General features: G+C 45.8%; 1 long non-coding RNA gene across 1 annotated transcript; it reads left to right on the top strand.

Annotated features, from left to right (window-relative positions):
- The first annotated feature begins 10940 nt into the window (after positions 1-10940).
- Positions 10941-22531, top strand: LOC122378029. Its single transcript, XR_006255953.1, has 4 exons — positions 10941-10962; positions 20144-20188; positions 22150-22216; positions 22487-22531. It is a non-coding gene; the product is annotated as an uncharacterized LOC122378029 (long non-coding RNA).
- The last annotated feature ends 579 nt before the right edge of the window (positions 22532-23110 follow it).

Here is a 23110-nt window from a genome sequence, read left to right as displayed (position 1 = left end):
TGGGCCCTGACAAGCCTGAGGTGCCCCTGACAGGCCCGTGGTGCCCTTGTTAGGCCTGTGGTGCCCCTGGCAGGCCTCTGGTGCCCTTGCTAGGCCGCTGGTGCCCCTGGCAGGCCTCTGGTGCCCTTGCTAGGCCGCTGGTACCCCTGCGCCCGGAGAGGACTGGTGCCCCTGAAAAGTCTGAAGTGCCCCTCGGCAGGCCCGTGGTGCCCCTGACAGGCCCAAGGTGCCCCTGCGAGGCCGGTGGTGCCCCTGGCAGACCTCTGGTGCCCCTGGCAGGTCTGTGGTGCCCCTGGCAGGTCTGTGGCGCCCCTGGCAGACCTGTGTTGACTGGTGCCCCTGCTAGGTCGCTGGTGCCCCTCACAGACCTGTGGTGCCCCTGGGCCTTGACAAGCCTGAGATGCCTGGCTATGACAGGCTCGTGGTGCCCCTGATAGACCAGTGGTGCCCTTGCTAGGCCTGTAGTGCCCCTGGCAGGCCTCTGGTGCCCCTGCTACCCCTGCGCCCGGAGAGGACTATGGTGCCCCTGAAAAGCCTGAAGTGCCTCTCGACAGGCCCGTGGTGACCCTGGCCCCTGACAGGCCCAAGTTACCCCTGCGAGGTCGGTGGTGCTCCTGGCAGACCTCTGGTGCCCCTTGCAGGTCTGTGGTGCCCCTGGCAGGCCTGTGTTGACTGGTGCCCCTGCTAGGCCGCTGGTGCCCCTCACAGGCCTGCGGTGCCCCTGGAAGGACTGTGGTGCCCCTGCCCCTAGGGGTGCTCATGGGCCCAACAGGTCCGTTGTGCCCCTGACAGGCCTGTCGTGTATACTTGCTAGACCTGTGGTGCCCCTACTTCCTGGCAGGCCTGTGGTGCCCCTGGCGGGCCTGTGGCGCCCCTACAAGGCCGTAGGTGCCCCTGAAAGGTTTGTGGTGTCCCTGGAAGGACTTTGGTGCCCCTGACAAGCCTGAAGTGTCCAGGACAGACCCTTTAGACGCCAGGGTCAAGTTCGTCGGACTGACAACGATTTGCTTACCTGATAACGTTCCTGGTAAGTACTCACTACTCAGCGTCCACAACATATATACACATAGCATCTATGCACATAGCACATTCATATATACTTGCTTACAATTGGTAAATGTGGTTGTGGCTAAGAGTTAAGATACTGACTAAAAATAAAAAATAAAAATAAAAAAAACTGAAAATGGGGGCACCACCAAAATGAAGTGGACGAAATCCGTTGAGTTTTTAATTTTGGGTATAGGTAGGGGCACCACTTCGATTCATGACCCTCCCCTTGGAGTTTTCCTGGATCCGCCCCTGCGGTATAAGGTACGTACTTACTTACTCCCAATCAGCAGCAATGCATCACAATAAAGCCACGTCTACAACGTGAGCCATTTTTTACATATGAAATAGTATGGACATCTGAGAAACTCGGTGCCAGGGCATTTAGTGAATTTTATAATGCTTGTATCATCTAATAGATCGGTAAGCATCAAAGTCATTTTGAACTGCTTCAGCTTTTGGAGAACAATTAACTAGTCTTGTTTACTGATGCTACTCAGATCCAAAAGACAACTGAGCAGTGAATCAGTGTCATTTTTATGACAGATATTTGTTGAAGAAATGGCAAAAACGGGCTTTTTACACGATTTTCCCCCAAAGTATTAGTTAATTTTACTTGATCTGGAGCCACATCAACATACCCTAATGCCACATAAATATTGCCTAAATGCCACATAAATATTGCCTAAATGCAATGCCAATTGCCATCTATCCTAAATGTCTCTACGGCGCCAACGGCGCCGGCACCAAGGTTATTCCTTTTCGTCCGAGCGCTACACGGGGTTGGGAAAAGTTTCGCGTGGGGTACCAATTGAAAGAAAATGTCACGTGACTGGCGTCCCAACCTTATCTATAAGAATCTTGGCAGAAAGCAGCAGTAGGTATGCCTCGAAAGAAAAGGAGGCATGTGGGAGCCGGTCCTGTAGAAAAGTCTCCTGAAAAGAAGACTTTTCCTGAAAAGAAAAGGAGCCGGTCCTGTAGCTCAGTTGGTTAGAGCGTTGGACTCCGCGTGGTGAGAGCACGCGTTCCCGGTTATGACAGTCCGGGTTCGAAGCGCGACGGGCGCTCGACATTTATAGGCCTCCTGACAGGTATGGTTGCGGTTGGTGGCAGGCCGTAGCCAGGCGAAGTCAGCGAGGGGACCGGCCGTGCGCGGCTTTGTGCGCACGTTAAACTTTGGACTCTAAATTCTGCCATAGAATCGGAATTACGCGATCGGAGGGTAGAGGGCAGGGTCATCGCAACAAGCTTCGCTTAGCGGTGGCTCTGTCCTTGTGAATCCTTCCCATCAAAAGGTTCGGACAAAATTAAAAAAAAAATGTGGAGGTAAGACAACTGATTTTTCCCCATAACTATTTGTCACTATTTCTACTCGCTGCGTAGCTCAGTAGCCGCGTCAGAGGGGACGTAAGAATGCCCACCCCTCGACTTATCGTAATGGTAAGGCTACCACCCTGGCGCAGGCTGTTCTAGGGAGCTTCGAGCTCCCGCAGCTCCCCCGCAAATCTCCCCTGTCAGGTGATACCCTAGACCTGTCTTATGATGCTACTTTAGTGCCATCTTCCAATAATGGCCCTTCAAGAACAGTTTAATTCCCTTTGATCGAATTTGTCAGGCTCTTGGCAAAGTATGCTGTTGTGTCACGTCAGTAGCTTGACTGGCCTTTGCTTTGCCCTCATCACTAAAGCAATTTATTGCATTCACCTGGCATCTGTTGGAAATCTGCCAACATATTTATCCTTTTCAACTTTCTGAGTGATGCACATCACTTCCCTGCTGGTTTTCTTGTCAGTATGCTCTGCCACGCCCTGTACGAGTCTTCACAGCGATTCTAGGAATATCCCAGTAATGTGAGTCTTCTTATTTTTCCTTGTGTTGTACGCGTATGTTACACAGATATGCAGCATGTGACCATTCACTGCCTCACTGGACTGTCGTAGACCCCATCTGATGTGATCAACAAATTTTCTAATTCGGTCGTTCATTGCAAGATTTTTTGGGTTTTTGTTCAGCTTCGAACACAGAAATCCGATCCGCAGTGTTTTGGACTGACTGTAAAAATCAGCCCACAGAGATGATAGTGGGCTGACTAAATAAGTGTGTTATGATATCATAAAGTCTTTCTTTTGATGGAATCAAAAGTAATATAAAGTTTAATGTTAGGCATGACACGACATTCATGTCTTAAATTCAGACCGGTTTCGAATCAAAAGATTCATCTTCAGTGACAAAACTCTTTTCAAATTGATACAGGACACATATTCAAACACACCTTTGATCATAAAATATATCGCACACGCACATGCAATAGTTTGAGTTCAGCTTCGAATTAGAAAACTGCCTAATGCAATTAAAAGTACAATGACGTATACACAACGAAACAGCTACATAAAAGTACCCAGCTAAGCAGTGATATGTAGTGGATACGCCGAGGACATGTCGTTGATTTGCGGCTTCAGACGATGAATATACAACGATTCCAGAATTCTTAAATCAGGGAATGTACTGCTTCTACTCAAAATTTGAAAGTCGTCTATCCCTAGTGATGATTGACATGACAAGGCATGGTCTCTGATGGATGATGCTGAAGGAGATGACAGTAGTTGACCTGTTCGATGTGACTTGCCTAAGTGCTGAGCTACTCTGGTGTAAAAGCGTTGGTAAGCTTAGCCAACGTATGACGCCTGTCATGAGGCGCAACTATATTTGTAAACCACATCAGAGATGCTCGACTTGGGCAGTCTATCCTTGTAGCGAAACATAGATCCTATGGTTAATCTGTTACGTAATACTATTTTTTGGTTCATATATGGGTAGAACTTGCTGAGAACTTCTAGAACTTCTTTTTGCATTTTAATGGACTGTTCCCCAAAGTATGGGGCATATTTACGTCTGGACAACGAGTTGCGTTGGAGAGGCCGAAAATAGTGGCGATTTCAGGACCGCAAGAATGGACCGTCAATCGTCATTGGAATGATTCTTTTTGAACCCGTGCACTGTTTTTAGCTGGAATTTAATGGTTACTACAAAACATTTTGTGATTACGTTTGGCCAAGGATAAATACCATCGGCGCTAAGTTTTCACTACCATTGCATTTTGTCCAGAAACATATAGTGCTGTAATATTGCCGTTCTTCCGCGTTTGTTACAAAATATGAAGCAAACATTCCAAAGCAAGGCCATATAACCACTCCAAAGCGATATACAACGTTCCAAAGTAACGTTGTATATCGCAAAATATCATATTGACCTCAAGTTCATCCGTTGAATGATTGACTAGACAGATTTACACATTTCAAGTTTATCTTGAATCAGAGATGTCAGTGTAGTTCATCAGTGCCAGAGGCCCGCGCCCTGATGGGGGGGGGGGGGCATTTTGGCCCCCCTGTGGTTTTTCTTAAATAGCGAGAAAACGGCGGCGAGCAGCGCCGCCAAATTTTGGGTACCTTACCGGGCATCAATATGACACCTTCACACAAAATTTCAAGTCACAGGTCACCTCAGGTCAGGAGTTATTGAGGTCAAACTGAGGTCATGTTCGAGTAAAAATGAGCAAAAAACATGACATCTTGAAACGCTCACCAATTCTACAGTTAACAAGCAATTTTAAAGTTCTTTATAAGGTTGTGTAGAGAAAAGACGGTGCTACAAAACTGCTATCTCGGATTTTCGAAATTTTGGGATTTTGACCCTAAAAAAAAATGATTTTTTTAGAAAAACTTAAAAAATTTCCAAAAAATTTTCGAATTTCGAAAAAATCGGAATATATGTGATAGTCCCTGCGCTCTTCGATATATTTACCAAATTTTAGATCGATACCTCTTTTTTTGGCCAAGTTATAGCGAAAAAAAAACTTAAAAATTGATGACGTCAATTTTTTTAACTCAATTTTTAACAATTCTAGACCTCGTAGCGCAAAACGGAGACCACCATTGAATTCCCCGTGACGAGCTGCATCGAAACGATACCCCATTTTATGCAAAAATATCAACTTTGAAATTTGACCTAATTTGACCTGACCTTGACCTGACCTTAACCAAAACGTGACCTAAGCTGGCCCTAAAGTCTGTCTGACCCACATAATCGCATTTGTCATGTAAAATGAACCATAAAACATGTATCACACGACACTTTCATATTGTGACCCCCCAGTGACCTGGGGCCGTATTCACGTCGACTTCGTAAGTCGATTTTCTTTCGTAAGTATAATTTGGTATTCACGTCGACACTTCTTAAGTTTTTATCGACGGAGTTCACGTGATTAAAAAAATTTACTTAAGAAGTAGGTCAAACTTAGGAAAATTCTTACGAAAACGATCGACGTGAATACGGCCCCTGACCTGGTATCAGTGACCTCAAATAGCAAAATATGTGTCTGAAGAACATTTCCCCATCGATGATTTTCAATGAAATACATTTTACACGATTTTACAACGCATTTCTAGAAATGCCTGTAAACGGTGAAAATTCGACCTTTGACCTGTACTGTGACGTCATCCGTTTGACCGAGGTCAATGAAATTGGGTCACAAGGTAGTTCCCCGTTGGGGCTATCTAACACCGTTTACCGCTTGTCGCTATGTTGCGTGGTTCTCGAGATCTGAGGGGGGGGGGGCAAAATGCCCCCCCCCCCCATCAGACCGCGTTGCTCGGCAGACCCCATCTGGGCGCGGGTTAACATGAGGGGAAGCTATGATAATTGCTCTGGTCCATCCACCAAGAAGTTATTAAATATTACATATTTTGTTTTGTGTATTCCAAGAGGAGAGGGAACTATTTTCTTTGTGCCTTCATGTCAGAATTGAAGATGGATCATAAAATTTTCAAGGCAGTTACTCAACCAAGTCTTTCTCGTATATAAGCTGTGGCTAAGAAGAAAAGGTTGATCAATCTTTAAGCTCAGTCATCTATCTTACTTCAACTTGGCAGGAAGATCCCCAAGGACAGAGGATATATTGTATACCTATCCTGTAAATCAAAGCATTTTTTTGTGACTGCAAGGCTTAGCTATTTGTTGTGTGGCGAGTGAGGCTATGGGCATTTTTGTTGTATGTTTATGTGGAGATTGAATATAACTGTGACCTTGTGTTTGTTTGTATATTTACTACAGTCCAATAGCACACTCACCTAACATACTCATTACTCACCCAGCTCATAGCTTTACCCCACAGGATTTGTACTTGTTGATGTCTTGAGCATGAACAAAACACTAAAGTAGCCTAGTTATCATTTCCCACATTTTTCTGAGCATCTAACATGACATACAGTAGTGCTGAGCAGCTTCAGAGAAGAGACACTTTGCACAGACTCTCACCAGCCACCCAATGAGCCAGTTCCTCAGTTGACTGTTTCCCTGGATAGTTGGATACGGCTTGGCAAGGTGAGCTTACTGTTGGCAAGTTGAAGGTTAGCAGGTGAGATGGAGCTAGGGTGAGTAAGTACCTACCTATAACTGAGTGCTACTGCTATGCAGGTCTTGGGTAGGTTGCAAATATGTGTGATGATTGAGGTTAGGTCAGGTTAGTCAGGTATGCTCAGCCCTCAGGTCACATTTTTATGGACACTAGGCAATTTAAAAACTAACAGCCTAATCTAAGAGCACCCAACTAACCTTCACAACTACTAGCTATATGACTAAGTACCTACCTACTTTTGCCTACATCTCATACCAAATCAAAATAAACTATAAAGTTCCTTGCTGGAAGATTACCCTCAGTACTTTTTATCCCAGCCCTGTGAAGAAAACTAATAATACTTCTAAGTTCTGAGTCATTTCTGGCCATCCACAGAAAGAAATGCTGACGCCTGACAGCTTTGCTATTGTATATTGAACCAGTAATCACTAATGACTATGAACACATCATACGATCACATCGTTGCATGGATTTGGATTGCCTATTTGTCACATTGACAATTCTTCTTAAATCCTTTTTTCAAGAAATGCAAAGTAATGATGAACATCAAATTAAACATTAAGCTAAGTTAGTGATCCAAGCGGCAAGCTGTCTCCTCCAGTAACAAGCACTGGAATGATTGTGTTTCATTTGCCAGGCACTGAGTAATGCACGTTACGACATTACCATTCTGCAAAGCAAAGCTTCCCGAGTTCATTCATTCTAGATTTTTCACTTGATAGTTAGCACAAATTAATCTTGCTGTTGTAAGTTATAATTCAATATTCACACCAATCCATCAATACGCGTTCGTCAGCCAGCATTTTCTGGCTTGATATTGCTCAGCGTGCTCTTCAGTATTGATCTCCTGCAATAGTATAGCTTGTATTTGGCCAATAAGCTCTTTTAATTTTACTTTTTCTTGCTGATAAGTGATAAGTGAGCCAGACCAACTTGCGTTTTCATCAATCAACATTTCCTAAATTCAACTTGACATCGCTCAGGGCTCAGGAGTCAGGCCTCTGGAGCCTTAGCCTCCTGGATACTTGGAATTGTTTTCAGTCAACATGTTTCTTTAATATGATATAATTCAATCACAAGGGATCCAAAACTTCCAACAAAACGACGTACACACGAGTACGAAAACACCAGATGAACTTGAAAAAGGCCTTGGAACAGAGGCAAGCGGTGCTCCATTTGTTTGCTTACAATAATTGTAGTGCTGATGTATTGATTTATGACTCTTGCGGTCGGCTTTTAAAAATGAAACAATTTAACCAAATCTATTAGGCAAGTAATATTTTTCTGAGAGAACTAAAATATTCAAAAGCTAAACACTATGAAATACAGGAATCGGAACGAAAAAGTAACCTAAAAATCCAGCCTTATCACCGACTCCTAAAACTGCGACAAAATCAGCACTTTTCCCCGCAACTCGTTGTCCAGACGTAAATATGCAAGTATGGGAGCACTAAGTATTTCTCGAGTTTGTTGACAGTGACAGAGCTTTGAGGAAATAAAAAGCTCTGTCACTGTCAACAAACTCGAGAAATACTTAGTGCTCCCATACTTTGGGGAACAGTCCATTAAAATGCAAAAAGAAGTTCTAGAAGGTCTCAGCAAGTTTTACCCATATTTGAACCCAAAAATAGTATTACGTAACAGATTAACCATAGGATCTATGTTTCGCTACAAGGATAGACTGCCCAAGTCGAGCATCTCTGGTGTGGTTTACAAATATAGTTGCGCCTCATGCCAGGCGTCATACGTTGGCTCCACTTACCAACGCTTGTACAGTGGGTCTATTTAAGATCTCCAGAGCCACCACGTGGCGCTACGGTCGGGGTAGGGCGAGTCCAAATCCCGAGGGAAGTGAGGTCACCGGTCATTGTGGGGGAAGGAGGGAGGGGGAGTGACGCGGTATCACGGCGCATGGGGCGTGCGTAGCGCCGGGAGTGGGCCGCCCAGGGCCGCCCGCCACTGCGCCGAGGCTGAGGGGAGGGGATGATGGTTGCAGGTGCGTTCACTCCGGTATGGTGGTATCCTGTTGATGTGGAACCAGCGACTGAAGAATGCGACTGAAGAGAATCATTATCTCAAACAAATGGGCAAGCGAGAGCAGTGGCGGATCCAGGATTTTCACTGGGGAGGGGCTGCAGGTCATAATTGGGCGCCACGCCCCGGATGGGCGCCATAGTCGCATCGTATTGGCGCTGAAATATTGGCGCCCAGTGGCCCTGACAAGAGGCGCCCAGGATCAGTATGTACAGTGACACCACACGATTGGAAATATCGGTGCGGAGCGTACTGAAACGACGTTATTCGACTGATTTTTGCATCCTAGTCCTAGTATGCGGCACTCCGATGAGTTGCGAATTGAAAATTGGCGCCACTGCGCCTTCGGCGCAGTGGCGCCAGTTTTCCTTGGGTGGGGGCTGCCAGCCCCCGCAGCCCCCCCCCTGGATCCGCCACTGAGCGAGAGGCAGTGCCAGTTCCAGTCAAAATGTTGAACAATGATAGGTAATTGAAATCAAGGACGTATTCATAGCATGCAACTATTCAGTCGATAGTTGCATGATGTCTTAGGCCCTTTTCTAAACTGTTATTTGAGTTGGATATTTTTTCATTTGGCACGTTCAGTTTTCGTGGGTTTTATCGGGTCGAAGAGAATTAGAATAGAAAACAAAGAGTTGAAATGGCTCCAGAAAATTCCCAAAAAATATTTTCTTAAAAATGAAACTTGCTAAACATTTATAAGCGACAATTTTGACTTTATTGGGAGGATATTGGGGGAAAATGTCATTGTGCTTGTCTGTGTTGCAGTAGAAGGAAATTTCTAGTTCGTGTCTAGATAAAACTAGACCAGGGAGTGGGGCTCGAACTCACATCACATTCAGCTCACAGGTTACCCAACCTCGACGCTACGAGCACCCACCGCCCTGCGCAGCTTGCTCAGTGTTTCGCCTAAAGTTCGGCCAAAGTGTCTGACGTCTGTCAATGTCACGAGGCTAAACAAGGTAAACGTCCGTCCCGGTAGCTCAGTCGGTGAAGCGTTGGACTCCGTGTGGTGAGAGCGCACGTCCCGGTTTCAAAAGTCCGGGTTCGAAACGCGACCAGCGCTTGACGTTTTTGAGCCTCCTGACGGCAGGCCGCTGCCAGGCAAAGTCAGTGAGGGGACCGGCCATGCGCGGCTATGTGCGCATGTTAAAACTTGGACTCTTACTTCTGTCATAGACCAGGAATTGCTTAATCGGAGGGCAGATGGCAGGGTCAACGCAACAAGCTCAGCATAGCGGGGACTCTGTCCTTGTGATTCCATCCATTCAAAAGGTTCAGGCCAAATTTATATTAAAAAAGGGGAGCCGAGCCAGGTTGGGCCGGGTTGAACCAGGTTAGACCGGGATCTTACACGCAATCATGGTCAGACAAAACAGAAGCTAATTTCGGGTCAAATATTTTTATTAAGTGATCTTATTGTTTTTTAGCTTACACGCATAATAACTAAGTTTTTTTTAAACTCGAGACTTCATGCGCAAAAAGGTGGTATTCGTCCACTTTTCCTCATCTTCTGTTAGCGAGTTCATTCGACCTAAAAGACCAGTCTTACCAGCAAAAAAACGCCAGCCGGTCAAAAAACTGGCGAACGATACGATCTTTCGAGTGCTTATTATATTCAATGAAAATTTCAGGAGACATAAATTATCATAGGTAATCCTTATACCTAGCTACTGGGCGCTCGGATCATTCGCTGGCATTCCATTGCCAGCTGCATTACCAATATCACATTTGCATTACTTTGGGTGCATCCTAGTTGACAGCAGGTGAACCGGTCCGGCCACAGCAATGAGCAAACCCATGCCTCATTTATTATCCTTTCCTTCCAAGCAGCCAAGCTAACCGGCCGCCCGGCCCACCACCGCGCTATGGAACAGCGCTGGAGTGCGCCATTTGCCTGCGGCAGTGCCCCACCGCGCCGGGGCTGTTTGACAGGTCACCCGCACCGTGACCTCGCCAACCGCCCCCCTGCCCCGCCCACCTCCCCATCGGGCCCAGCTCGGTACTGACCTCCCCTTGAATTTGACATGGACTCGACTGAGGCTCAACGCCATCTAGTAACGTCTGGAGATCCTTACTAGATCCACTGTACACCAGAGTAGCTCAGCACTTAGGCAAGTCACATCGTACAGGTCGACTACTGTCATCTCCCTCAGCATCATCCATCAGACACCATGCCTTGTCATGTCAATCATCACTAGGGATAGACGACTTTCAAATTTTGAGTAGAAGCAGTACATACCCTGATTTAAGAATTCTGGAATCGTTGTATATTCATCGTCTGAGGCCGCAAATCAACGACATGTCCTCGGCGTATCCACTACATATCACTGCTTAGCTGGGTACTTTTATGTAGCTGTTTCGTTGTGTATACGTCATTGTACTTTTAATTGCATTAGGCAGTTTTCTAATTCGAAGCTGAACTCAAACTATTGCATGTGCGTGTGCGATATATTTTATGATCAAAGGTGTGTTTGAATATGTGTCCTGTATCAATTTGAAAAGAGTTTTGTCACTGAAGATGAATCTTGTGATTCGAAACCGGTCTGAATTTAAAGGGACTATTCAAGGCTATAGAACTCCAGGTAAGGACACCAGCCGTTTGACCTTGAACGCCGCCGGCCGGCCGATGACGTCATTGGAGGCAAGCCGGCTCGGCGGACACACCTTGAATGCATAACGGAGGGGCGTTGGAACGTTGCGGGAGCCGGGGAGATATTTTTGCATACCACCATTGTTTTGTTGATGGATCTACAGACTGCATTCTTTTAAACCTCGATGCATCCTAGGCCTGGATGGTGCGTACATTCGTGGAACGATCGGATACATTCGTGGATCCGACGTCCGTGGTCGAAGCTGTCATGTATTAAAGACAACTAAGACGGGTGCAATAACGGCGATCCGATACCGTCTCTGGCGAATCTAGAGGGGTCGTAAGGACCCAGGCCGAAACTGACCGTCTATTTTTAGGGAAACGGGGGTGGGTGTATTGACAACCGATGGCTTAAGAGATGATGAGAAGGGATCCCGTCGTCGATTGTTGTTTGACAGACAACACATGTTGTACTGGGCGTATGACCATCAGAGGTAATGCCTGAACGTAGGCAAGCATAATTGCTCTGTCTTACTGTTTAGGAACATAAAATGGTAATGGAGATCATTGAGGATATGATCTCTACATTACGGGAATTCACTAATTACTACGGCCCATAGGGGCACCGCCGGAGCTGTTGTTTTGCCATCGGTCCCAGGCAACTCCAGGGAGCTGCAGTACCCGGCGGCCAAAGCGGCCACCTCGTCGACTCGCAGGTCCTGTGGGATTCCGTGATGCTTTAGTGCTTCACCCACAGAAGCACGGGCATAGCAGTAGGATGTGGGGCTAGGTGTCTGTCCACCTCTTCATTGAAAGAACAACGTATACAGCGCCTGGTCCCGCCGAAGCTCGGTATCGACCGTGACTTATTCACAACTGGTGGATCCAGGAAGTGGTCTTAGACACTGCGGGGCAATTACCCCCAAAAAGGTTTCTCGGAATTAATTTAAAAAACTCGGATTTCGATTCCTTGCGCACTGCTGTGCAGTGTGATTAACCAACATTTCCTCAGAAAAGTTGTGACGTTTTCTTTTATTCTCGAAAAGCGATTTCGGGCGCTGCCCTGGTTGTGGGGGAAGACATTTGCCCCAAATGCCTTCCCCTGAATCCGCCAGTGGGTTGCCCCACTCCGAGCTTGACTAAAAACGTCTTCAAACCCCACCAGAAGCCGATGGTAAGGTGAATTTAAATCCAATAACTCATCTCTGTCTGCCCGCCTAAATATACTACACATGGTACGGCACCCGGCCCTGTCGGAGCTATGAGCCGATCGTGATATTTTCGGCTTTCCCCATCACAAGCTCGGTTAGAAACGTTCTCCTTCCCCACCCGATTGCTGATGTCAATTCAAATTCAATACCTCATCTCTGTCTGCCCGACCATAACCCATTCATTGCACACCGTTCAGCGCCCGGCCCTGCCAGAAGTATCCTAGCGCGCTGAGCAGCTGCCTCCAGCCGCGTCATCGCGAGGCCCCGCGCGGCCCATAAATGAATACATTGCGCGAATAGCCGTGTCGCCCCCCTGGGACTATTCCACCTTCTAAAATGTTGTTAAAACCAGTTAAATTGTGCCCGACTTTATAGATTGGATGACCAGGAACACGGTTCTGACATTTATTTTTCATTAAACATCTTAGGCTTCCCATATTCCTAACACAAACTTTCAAATATGTGACGTCACAGCCCAAAATTACCTCCTTCCCCAGGCCACATTACTGTCATAAAGCTGATTCTTTTTACCCTGTAGGCACCACAACAGAGTTCAGACCAAGTTTTAAGCGATTTTTCAACGAACAAACCCATTTAAATCAGAATGACTAAACGAGGTGACGTCACACTAACGGTCGCTCCATGTTTAAGATAGGGCCTTGTACAAGGCCCATTTTCAAATGAAGGAAACGAATTTCTTCAACACCAAGAGGCCGCGGGGGTTGCAACCTAGATAGATAGTGGTTTCTGAACCTCGCCGCAAACTTGGCTATCTCAACTCAAACCCCATGTTAAAGGTGGGATAGTCCCTTTAACCCGCGCCGTGCTGGGGGGGGGGGCGTTTTTACGCCCCCCCCCTCAGGTTTTTTGCGAATATCTCAAAAACGGCGGCGCGCAGCGCCGCCGTTTTTGGTACACGTGTTCCTACATCATTTCCGCACATGTTGTGAAAATTTCAGACCTAGGCCGTTCAAGGTCAGGTCACCAGGTCACGTCAAGTGACCTTACCTCAGAAAAAGTTCAAAGGCTCGCTATAGCTACACCGACTGAACGATCACTTTGAAACTTTCAGCGATTGATATGAGTAACAGTATGTATAAAATGTATATCTCGGATTTTTGATATCTGTGACCTAAGGTCAGGTCAATTTTGCGACCTCTCCATTATAAGTCAATGGGAGAAAATTGAAATGCGCCTCTTTTGGACGAATATCGTTCAAAACGCTCTCAAACATCGGTTCATAGGTAAACATGACACACTGAATAGGAAAAATGCACCTGTGACCCCTCTGTGTGCCCCTGAGGTCATCTCAGGTCATGAACGGTCGCCAGCAGTTTTTTGGCTATAACTTTTGATAGAGACGTGCTAGAGCGGTGAAAACACGTCAGATGTGTTCAGCTCGACGATACGGATCGACTGATATGCAACATGACCCTTTTCGGTCAGGTCATGACCTTGACCTGAGGTCAAATTTTCAAAATGACCTTTCAAGGTCAACGAATAGTTCATTCGACGCGTCTCGACGAGAGGAACACGATGCTGGCAAAAGTAATGTCATGGCGCTTATGAGTCAAAAGTTATTGACGAAAAAACGTGTTTCGTAAAAACGGCTATTTTTGGAGTTTTTGCCCTCTGGAGGCTAAACCGTTGACCTGAGGTCAAATCTGAGAACATTACTCAGAAAGGTCTGTAAAAGGGCTATCGAATGCGCTTTTCCGCGGCGCTGTAGCTCTATCGGTTCCCGAGATAGCCGTTGGCAGTTTCCAAAATGTTGAAATAGTCAACATTTTACCTTTGGTGACCTCTGGTGACCTGACCTTTGACCTGACCCAAAAAATGACCGAAGTGTTTTCGTCTTTATTTTTGACGCTCTTTCGATTGCCGCTTACCGCGTGTCGCTACGTGGCCCAGGAGCCGAGTTAGACGGGGGGCGTGAAAACGCCCCCCCCAGCACTCGGCGGAAAGTTCAGGCCACCAGCACGGCGCGGGTTAATACATGAATGTCGTGTCATGCCTAACATTAACCAAGTGTGTTAGTTTCGCAATTCATTAACTTTGCCTAATCTGTTCTTTGCAGGAGCGTTTTTTTTCATTGAGTTCATCATCGCATGTGACTCAAGCTGCCAGATGTATGAAGTGAAGTGGCAAGGTTTTAAGTGAGTATGACATGAATTTTGTGTTTTCAGTGTCACATTATGTAATGCTGCGCAAGCATGCGTAATGATTTGTTAAATTTCTCTTTTTTCGTCGATTCACCGTCATGTATGCGCCCAATGTTAAAACAAAGGGATGATACTTGGCGCTTGTGTCACCGTCTATCTGCGTTTGTTTAGAGGGGGGGGGGGGGGTCCGCAATCTCCTCCACAGAGCCTGGCTATTTTGTCGACTTTTTTGTCACCCCCAGGGGGGCGACACGGCTATTCGCGCAATGTATTAATTTATGGGCCGCGCGGGGCCTCGCGATGACGCGGCTGGAGGCAACTGCTCAGCGCGCTAGGATACTTCTGGCGGGGCGGGGCGCTGAACGGTGTGCAATGAATGGGTTATGGTCGGGCCGACAGAGATGAGGTATTGAATTTGAATTGACATCAGCAATCGGGTGGGGAAGGAGAACGTTCCTAATCGAGCTTGGGTTGGGGAAAGCCGAAAATATCGCGATCGGCTCATAGCTCAGACAGGGCCGGGTGCCGTACCATGTGTTGTATACATATTTAGGCGGGCAGACAGAGATGAGTTATTGGATTTAAATTCACCTTACCATCGGTTTCTGGTGGGGTTTGAAAATGGTTTTAGTCAAGCTCGGAGTGGGGCAACCCACTGGCGGATCCAGGGGAAGGCATTTGGGGCAAATGTCTTCCCCCACATTGGCAGCGCCCGAAATCGCTTTTCGAGAATCAAAGAAAACTTCACAACTTTTCTGAGGAAATGTTGGTTAATCACACTGCACAGCAGTGCGCAAGGAATCGAAATCAGAGTTTGTTTTTAATTAATTCCGAGAAACCTTTTTGGGGTAAGCCCCCGCAGTGTCCAAGACCGCTTCCTGGATCCGCCAGTTGTGAATAAGTCACGGTCGATACCGAGCTTCGGCGGGACCAGGCGCTGTATACGTTGTTCTTTCAATTAAGAGGTGGACAGACACCTAGCCCCACATCCTACTGCTATGCCCGTGCTTCTGTGGGTGAAGCACTAAAGCATCACGGAATCCCACAGGACCTGCGAGTCGACGAGGTGGGCCGCTTTGGCCGCCGGGTACTGCAGCTCCCTGGAGTTGCCTGGGACCGATGGCAAAACAACAGCTCCGGCGGTGCCCCTATGGGCCGTAGTAATTAGCGAATTCCTGTAATGCAGAGATCATATCCTCAATAATCTCCATTACCATTTTATATTCCTAAACAGTATGACAGAACAATTATGCTTGCCTACGTTCAGGCATTACCTCTGATGGTCATACGTCCAGTACAACATGTGTTGTCTGTCAAACAACAATCGACGACGGGATCTCTTCTCATTATCTCTTAAGCCATCGGTTGTCAATTCACCCACCCCGTTTCCCTAAAAATAGACGGTCAGATTCGGCCTGGGTCCTTACGACCCCTCTAGATTCGCCAGAGACGGGATCGGATCGCCGTTATTGCACCCGTCTTAGTGTCTTTAATACTATGACAGCTTCGACCACGGACTTCGGACGGGGTGATCGTTCCACGAATGTACGAACCATCCAGGCCTAGAGTACATCGAGGTTTAAAAGAATGCAGTCTGTAGATCAATAAACATAACAATGGTGGTATACAACCACATTAAAATATCTCCCCGGCTCCCGCAACGTTCCAACGCCCCTCCGTTATGCATTCGCCTTGTGTGTCCGCCGAGCCGGCTTGCCTCCAATGACGTCATCGGCCGGCCGGCGGCGTTCAAGGTCAAACGGCTGGTGTCCTTACCTGGAGTTCTATAGCCTTGGTCACCCCACTGAACCTAGCCTTTCAAATCAAACCAATTGGACCAAGCCACGCAACTAGCACCAAGTGACAGGCTGGAACACAGCTTTTAAGCGTGCAAAACGCGTCTTCGCACCTCCCATTGGAATACGGGTTACGGACAAAAGTACGTATCGCTAAAGTACGTAGGACAAAAGTACGTAAGCAAAAGTACGTAGGATTAAAGTACGTATCGCCGAAGTACGTACAGTATAAAGTACGTATGGACAAAAGTACGTCAGGGACAAAAGTACGTATCGCAGAGGTACGTACAATATAAAGTACGTATGGACAAAAGTACGTCAAAGACAAAAGTACGTATCGCAGAAGTACGTACAGTATGAAGTACGTATGGACAAAAGTACGTCAGGGACAAAAGTACGTATCGCAGAAGTACGTACTGTATAAAGTACGTATGGACAAAAGTACGTCAGGGACAAAAGTACGTATCGCAGAAGTACGTAGGGTATAAAGTACGTATGGACAAAAGTACGTCACGGACAAAAGTACGTATAGCTAAAGTACGTAGGGTAAAAAGTACGTATGGACAAAAGTACGTCACGGACAAAAGTACGTATCGCAGAAGTACGTAGGGTATAAGGTACGTATGGACAAAAGTACGTCACGTACGAAAGCCTACGTATAGCAAATGTACGTAGGGTATAAAACCTTGGGCAAGACGCCCCAGATAATTTATTCTGCTACATAGGTGCCTACTTTTGTCTCACATCACCTGGAAGGCCAAATTTGTGCTCAATGTGTTCTTTGGACATTTTACTTTAAATTCCACCCCTCAAATTCATTCACTTGTGATCGGACTCCCAGCTAGGAAGTGCTTTGTGAAGCAACTGCAAATGGGGCATTTTGCCCCAACCCCAGGGCAAAACGTCCCACGGCCTGAGGCAAGAAGCCCCATACACTAGATTAACCCTCGCGGGCCCGGGGGGCGTTTTTCGCCCCCCCTCCCCTGGCGAATATTTGCGATAGCTCCCGAACGCTTATAGGGATAGGAAAGCGAAACTTGCAGTACCTTTTCTTCCATCAATTTGACATCTTCTGAAGTAAAAAAATGTGGACCTAGCCCCATTGATGACGTCACAAAGTCGATTTTTCTAGACCTCTGCATGGCAAACTTCGGTGTCAAAGACGTGAACTTCAAATAGCTGCTAAAAATAGAGTTTTAGAGATAAAGACAAATTACGAGCACGGTTGTGTAGCGTTTGACCTAGAGAAAAATACAAAAATAGCTTAAGTGACCTGAGGTCAGAGGTCAGGTCAACGACCCCGAGCTGTGGTTTTAGTTTTTTTGCAAATAACTTCGACAAAAATGGTCCTAGAGCTACGGCAGTGGTACCATCGCATTTGCCTTGTCAAGCCGCGTCCAATGATATATATTTGTTTGGAAAAGGGCAAGTTTTATGTTGACCTCATGCGACCTCGAATGACCCATCCATTTTCCTCTAAGCCTTTATTTAGAGCCTCCAGATGGCAAAATTGTCTTATTTATTATTACTAACTTGAATCAGTGAAATAGCCTCTAGCAAGGACTCTCTTCTGTGACCTTTGAGCAGTCTTGTATCATAAGATGAACCACAAATAGGGACCTGATAAGCCTCAAAACATTTCAAAACATCTTGGAAGTTGACACGCAAGATGTACGAAAAAGTGCAAAGTTTGAGGTCAATTTTGAGCATGACCTTGACCTTGACCTTTGGGGTTGAGCACATTTTCGGAATTCTCAGATTCTCTTCTTTCGTTTGACACCCAATTTTGCCAGTTTCATGCATCCTGCCGTCATCAAGAACGCTCACTTTCAGATCACTACACATGTGCCGGTTTTTGCCTTTGACCTTGACCTCTGACCTTGAAAATTGACCTGAGGTCAAAAGTTTTAGGTGTTTTAGAATCGTCTCGTAAGGACCTTTCGTTTGGTATCGCTTTTGTTTGCGTAGCTTCCTTGAAAAACGCCCCTCCCCGGGCTGCGGTGGTTGGAATTACCCCCCCCCCCCGGCCCGGCCGGGTTAACAGAAGGGGGATCTTTCTTCAGAACCCTGCCAGTTCCGAGGAACATCGGTGAGGCGTTTTACCTCGGCGGGGCGACTTGCCCCGGTCTACCCTACGTGTGGACCAAAGTACGTCACGGACAAAAGTACTCATAGGAAATGTACGTAGGGTACCCCACCCTTGGGTTAAGTTGATCAATGTGTAATACCTTTCTTATTCTTTATTTAATGAGCATTTGTTACAAGGCATAGCAAAATTTCTCGATGAGTAACTGGGCGAAATGGACAAAGCTATATTATTTGGTATAAGAATTTATCATGAGTTCCCTGTAGTATGGCAACAGAGCAGCAATAAAGAAAAAGCGGCTCAACTTACACTACTATACCCTACTTCTAGCATACGTACTTCATACTGTATACACTACGTACTTTGGCATACGAACCGTACGTACTTTTGGCATACGTACTTTTTACACTACGTACTTTTGCATACGAACTTTTGCGTACGAACATTTGCGTACGTACTTTTGTCATACGTACTTTATACACTACGTACTTTTGCACACGTACTTTTGCGTACGAACATTTGCGTACGTACTTTTGGCATACGTACTTTATACACTACGTACTTTTGCATACGAACTTTTGCGTACGAACATTTGCGTTCGTACTTTTGGCATACGTACATTTTACACTACGTACTTTTGCATACGTACTTTTGCGTACGAACATTTGCCTACGTACTTTTGGCATACGTACTTTATGCACTACGTACTTTTGCATACGTACTTTTGCGTACGAACATTTGCGTACGTACTTTTGACAGACGTACTTTATGCACTACGTACTTTTGCATACGTACTTTTGCGTACGAACATTTGCGTACGTACTTTTGGCATACGAACTTTATCGCCTACGTATATTTGCGTACGAACATTTGCATACGTACTTTTGTCCTACGTACTTTAGCGATACGTACTTTAGTCCTAAAATCTTGGAATACATGGCATATGCATTTTCTGCTTGCAACACGCGGCTTAATGCGCTGCGTGTTGCAAGCAGAGAATACATATGCCATGTATTCCAATGGGAAGTGCGGAGATGCGTTTTGCACGCTTAAGAGCTGTGTTCCGGCCATTGACCTATATTAAGAATAAGTCCTATACTTATTATAGGTCAATGGTTCCGGCCTTATAAGTGACCTACTCGATATGCAGAAATAATGTTTGACATAACTGGCGAAGACATGACATAGGTCATTAAAATGCACTATTCCTGGGCCAGTTACTACAACCACCCAAAAGCGTGTACCCCTTCTTGCGGATCGTCCGTGTGACGGTATTCCTTGTTATTTGTATATCTCTCCCTAATCACTGTGTTCCTTGTGTTCCTTTTCAGCGAAGTCACTTGGGAGCCTAGATCCCATATAAACCCCATCCTTATTGAGGCCTTCCACGAAAGTGAGTGGCTAGGTTTTAATGTTGCTTTTTTCAGGTGCGAAACCTCCCCACATCGTCGTAACTCTAAAACTTCCGCTGTGCTGGTGTATCTATAAAAGCTCGGCTTAGGTATTTCGTTTGCTTATTCATTCCCAGAGGGGCAGATCGATATGCATTTGCTTGTTGTAATGAACAAAGTGGCACTTTTACATTTGCAATGCAATCCAAGTTTCTTCGATCGCGTTTCCGCGTATTTAGATTTAACTTGTATGTGTGTTTTTTCCTAAATGTTAGTAGTAGAGGTATGTATGTGCGTGTGTATTTAGGTACCGGCGTGCGTGCGTGCGCTCACTTAACCGCGACGTTGATGTCCACTATCTAGTCTTTATGTGATTGTTTTTTAACTTGACGTTTTTTTTTCTCCTACAGCTGCTGGATTCTGGACTCCACCGCCAGGGCGCAACATGGATCAAGGTATAGTATTTTCTAGACAATGAAGCAAGGCTGGATACGTATGCAAATATATAGGTTCATCATTATTTTTTGCCATAGCCTTTTTAGTAGACTCGTAGATTATTATACACGTGGTCCGCCATAGGAATGGGTGTGACTATGACCGGAAGTAACGCTGATTTTTCTCGGTTATGACGAGGATATCAAACAACACGCTACAGAACGGTGATGCGATTGCAAAAAAAGAGCAGTAATTGAATCGCGCTAGCATGTCAACTGCCAAGGCGTAAGCAGAGTTCCTTGCTAAATTAAAGGGACCCTCCAACCTTCAAAAAAGTTAATGAATTGCCATGAGTGATGTCGCTCGGTTCAGAAAGAGCGAAAACGAATATCTACCAAATTTCACCGAAAAATATTCACCGGTTTTCAAGATATTAGACTTTTACTTTTGTTTACTTTTTGGGATCTCCACTGTTCCTAGCGACTTTATTTGGAAGCAATAGTTTGGCAGCTGAAAGTGCGGCACTTGTTGCGCGCAAAGCAGCATATACCACAGCGTGCTACAAAACGTTTTAGTCAAACATTTAAAAATCGTTAGATATCTGCGCTGACGTCACACATTCAGAGGGGTATTCCTATGCATTAGCCCCTCTGAATCAAAATGCTGCAATTTTGAAATTCAATATTTCCGATTTAAGGCATTTCTCGATGTTGTGAGTGCCGAAACCGGTAATTGTGAGCCAGGGACCCCATTTTGGCTATCTCAACTCAAATCTAATGTTAAGGTTGGAGGGTCCCTTTAACCCATTAGTGGCAGGCTCCTGGCTATCCCTATTAGTGGCAGGGGGGCTGTTTACGACCCCCCTTGATATCTCGAGATCTAACGGGCCGATTTTCAAAATTCAAACGGCATTCGATTTCGCTCAACGTGATCTACATTTCTTAAAAATAAAAATTAAAAAATGTCAATAGGGGGTAGAGGGGGGTAAAAACGGGCAAATTGCAGATACATTTTAGACTTTATCACGGCCAGGTTTCTGAACCAATCTTAACGCTACTTTTGCCGATCGATAGAGAATGAACCAGGAATTCACATGGATCCTAAAAATATGCATTTTTAAAAATCATAGGCGGATACAGATCATTGAGATTGGGGGTACACAAAAAGTGTAGTAAATAAGGTTTTTGTTGGTACTGTTTCTAAAAAGGGTTGTAATGGTCTTATGTTACAATTTTCTTATGAGAGAACGACTACAATTGTATTGGTCATGCATAGGCGGTGTCAGGGCACCTATGTTGGGAGGTAAAACATAACCCCCCTTTTTGGACGCCTGGATCCGCCTATTATAGCAAAAACGTGTCAAAAGAGGATGCACAATAACTTTGTATATGTTATCACATGATACCTTTCATTCACTGTTCGTAAAACTGGTGCATACAGTTATAATACATCGGCATCGTGATCTTCGCCCAAATGACTCGCTTCACGAATAGGACCCCCCAATTCCCAGTGCTCTGGAGCCGCCCCCGTTAAAGTTATGAGCTTGAAATTTTCAGGAAATGTGCTCAATTTAGTTTTAGGAAAAGTCAGAAAATTTCAGCACCGTAGCTTCAGCGGTTTCGGAGATATTCCCGAAAAACCTGAGGGGTGGATGAAAACAACCCCCCCCCCCCCCCTGCCACTAATAGGGTTAAACTCTGGCTTTTGTGTACTCTCAAGGCCTGACTTCTGCCTCAAAGTGAGAGCTAGACTCGCCTGCTGCCGTTTTTTTTACCTTAAGTCGTTCCCGAATTTCGCCATTCAGGCGAAAAAGTCCACTGATGTAAATATTAATATCAGCCAGCCTAATTTATAAATTATACATTTTCACATCAGCGGTCCTTTTTCTCATGATGTGTTGAACTTAGGGAGCCTTCTAGAAAAAATACCGGCAGCCAGCTATTTTATGTTGGTAAAACTGACGTCTGGACTACTTTTGCAGAGGTGCGCAGTGCGCACTCCGCCCCTGGGCGCCCACCGGCAGCGGTCGTCGAGCTCACCAAGACCCAGTACGTATGTTACAATATGCTTTAGTGGCGACATTGTGATTAGTACGTACACAGGGACAGGTATTTATCACCTGAACGATGAACGTATAATTATACAAAACGTTGCCGATAATCATGGTCTGGAGCTATTCATGTAATATAATTGTGTCAGTACGTTCAGCGATATAGCCTCGTAGCTGCTGCGCCTTCTTTCTCTCAAAATCATCATCGTCATCGGTATGTTTATGCTGATCTCGTTGAGTGGTCGGTCAGAATGATTATTTTTCACAGAGCCTGCAGCGGCCAAGGTCCTCCCCATATGCCGGGAGGATTCAGATACGAGTGAGTGCTCCTTAGGCGGTGGCTGAGCGGCAAATGTGCGGTCCCTAGTTTAACCCGCGCCGGGCCGAAAAGTGTTTGGACACCCTGCCCCCTTCCCTTGCGGTTTTTCGCTGATATCTCAAAACTATTTATGCCCACTTGTTCATGCATGTTTTCCGCACATGTGAATATTTCAGACCCAGGTCCTCAAGGTCAGGTCACCAGGTCTTGTCAAATGACCTCACCTCGGCCAAAGTTAGAATGTCGTCATAGCTACAGACTGACTGAACGATCGCCCTGAAACTTTCAGCGATTGATAAGAGTAACAATATGTATGAAATGTATATCTCACAATTTCAATATCGGAGTCAGGTCAATATTGCGACCTCTTCACTATCGGAAAAATTAAAATGCATCTCTTGGACGAACGCCATATCAGTCGATTGGTATAGTCGTAGATCATACTGGGAGCTGAATATCCGGCCCCTGAGATCTAATAAAAATCCCCAACGCAGTGAAAAGCGACGTGTGCACGAGGCCGTGACATAGCCCATGAAAGCTATCATGATTATTGCTTAATTTTTGTTGGGGTCA

Source organism: Amphibalanus amphitrite, unplaced genomic scaffold (genome assembly GCF_019059575.1).
Source record: "Amphibalanus amphitrite isolate SeventyFive unplaced genomic scaffold, NRLGWU_Aamphi_draft 000054F_arrow, whole genome shotgun sequence".
Taxonomy (NCBI): domain Eukaryota; kingdom Metazoa; phylum Arthropoda; class Thecostraca; order Balanomorpha; family Balanidae; genus Amphibalanus; species Amphibalanus amphitrite.
This window is presented reverse-complemented; position numbering and strand designations above follow the sequence as displayed.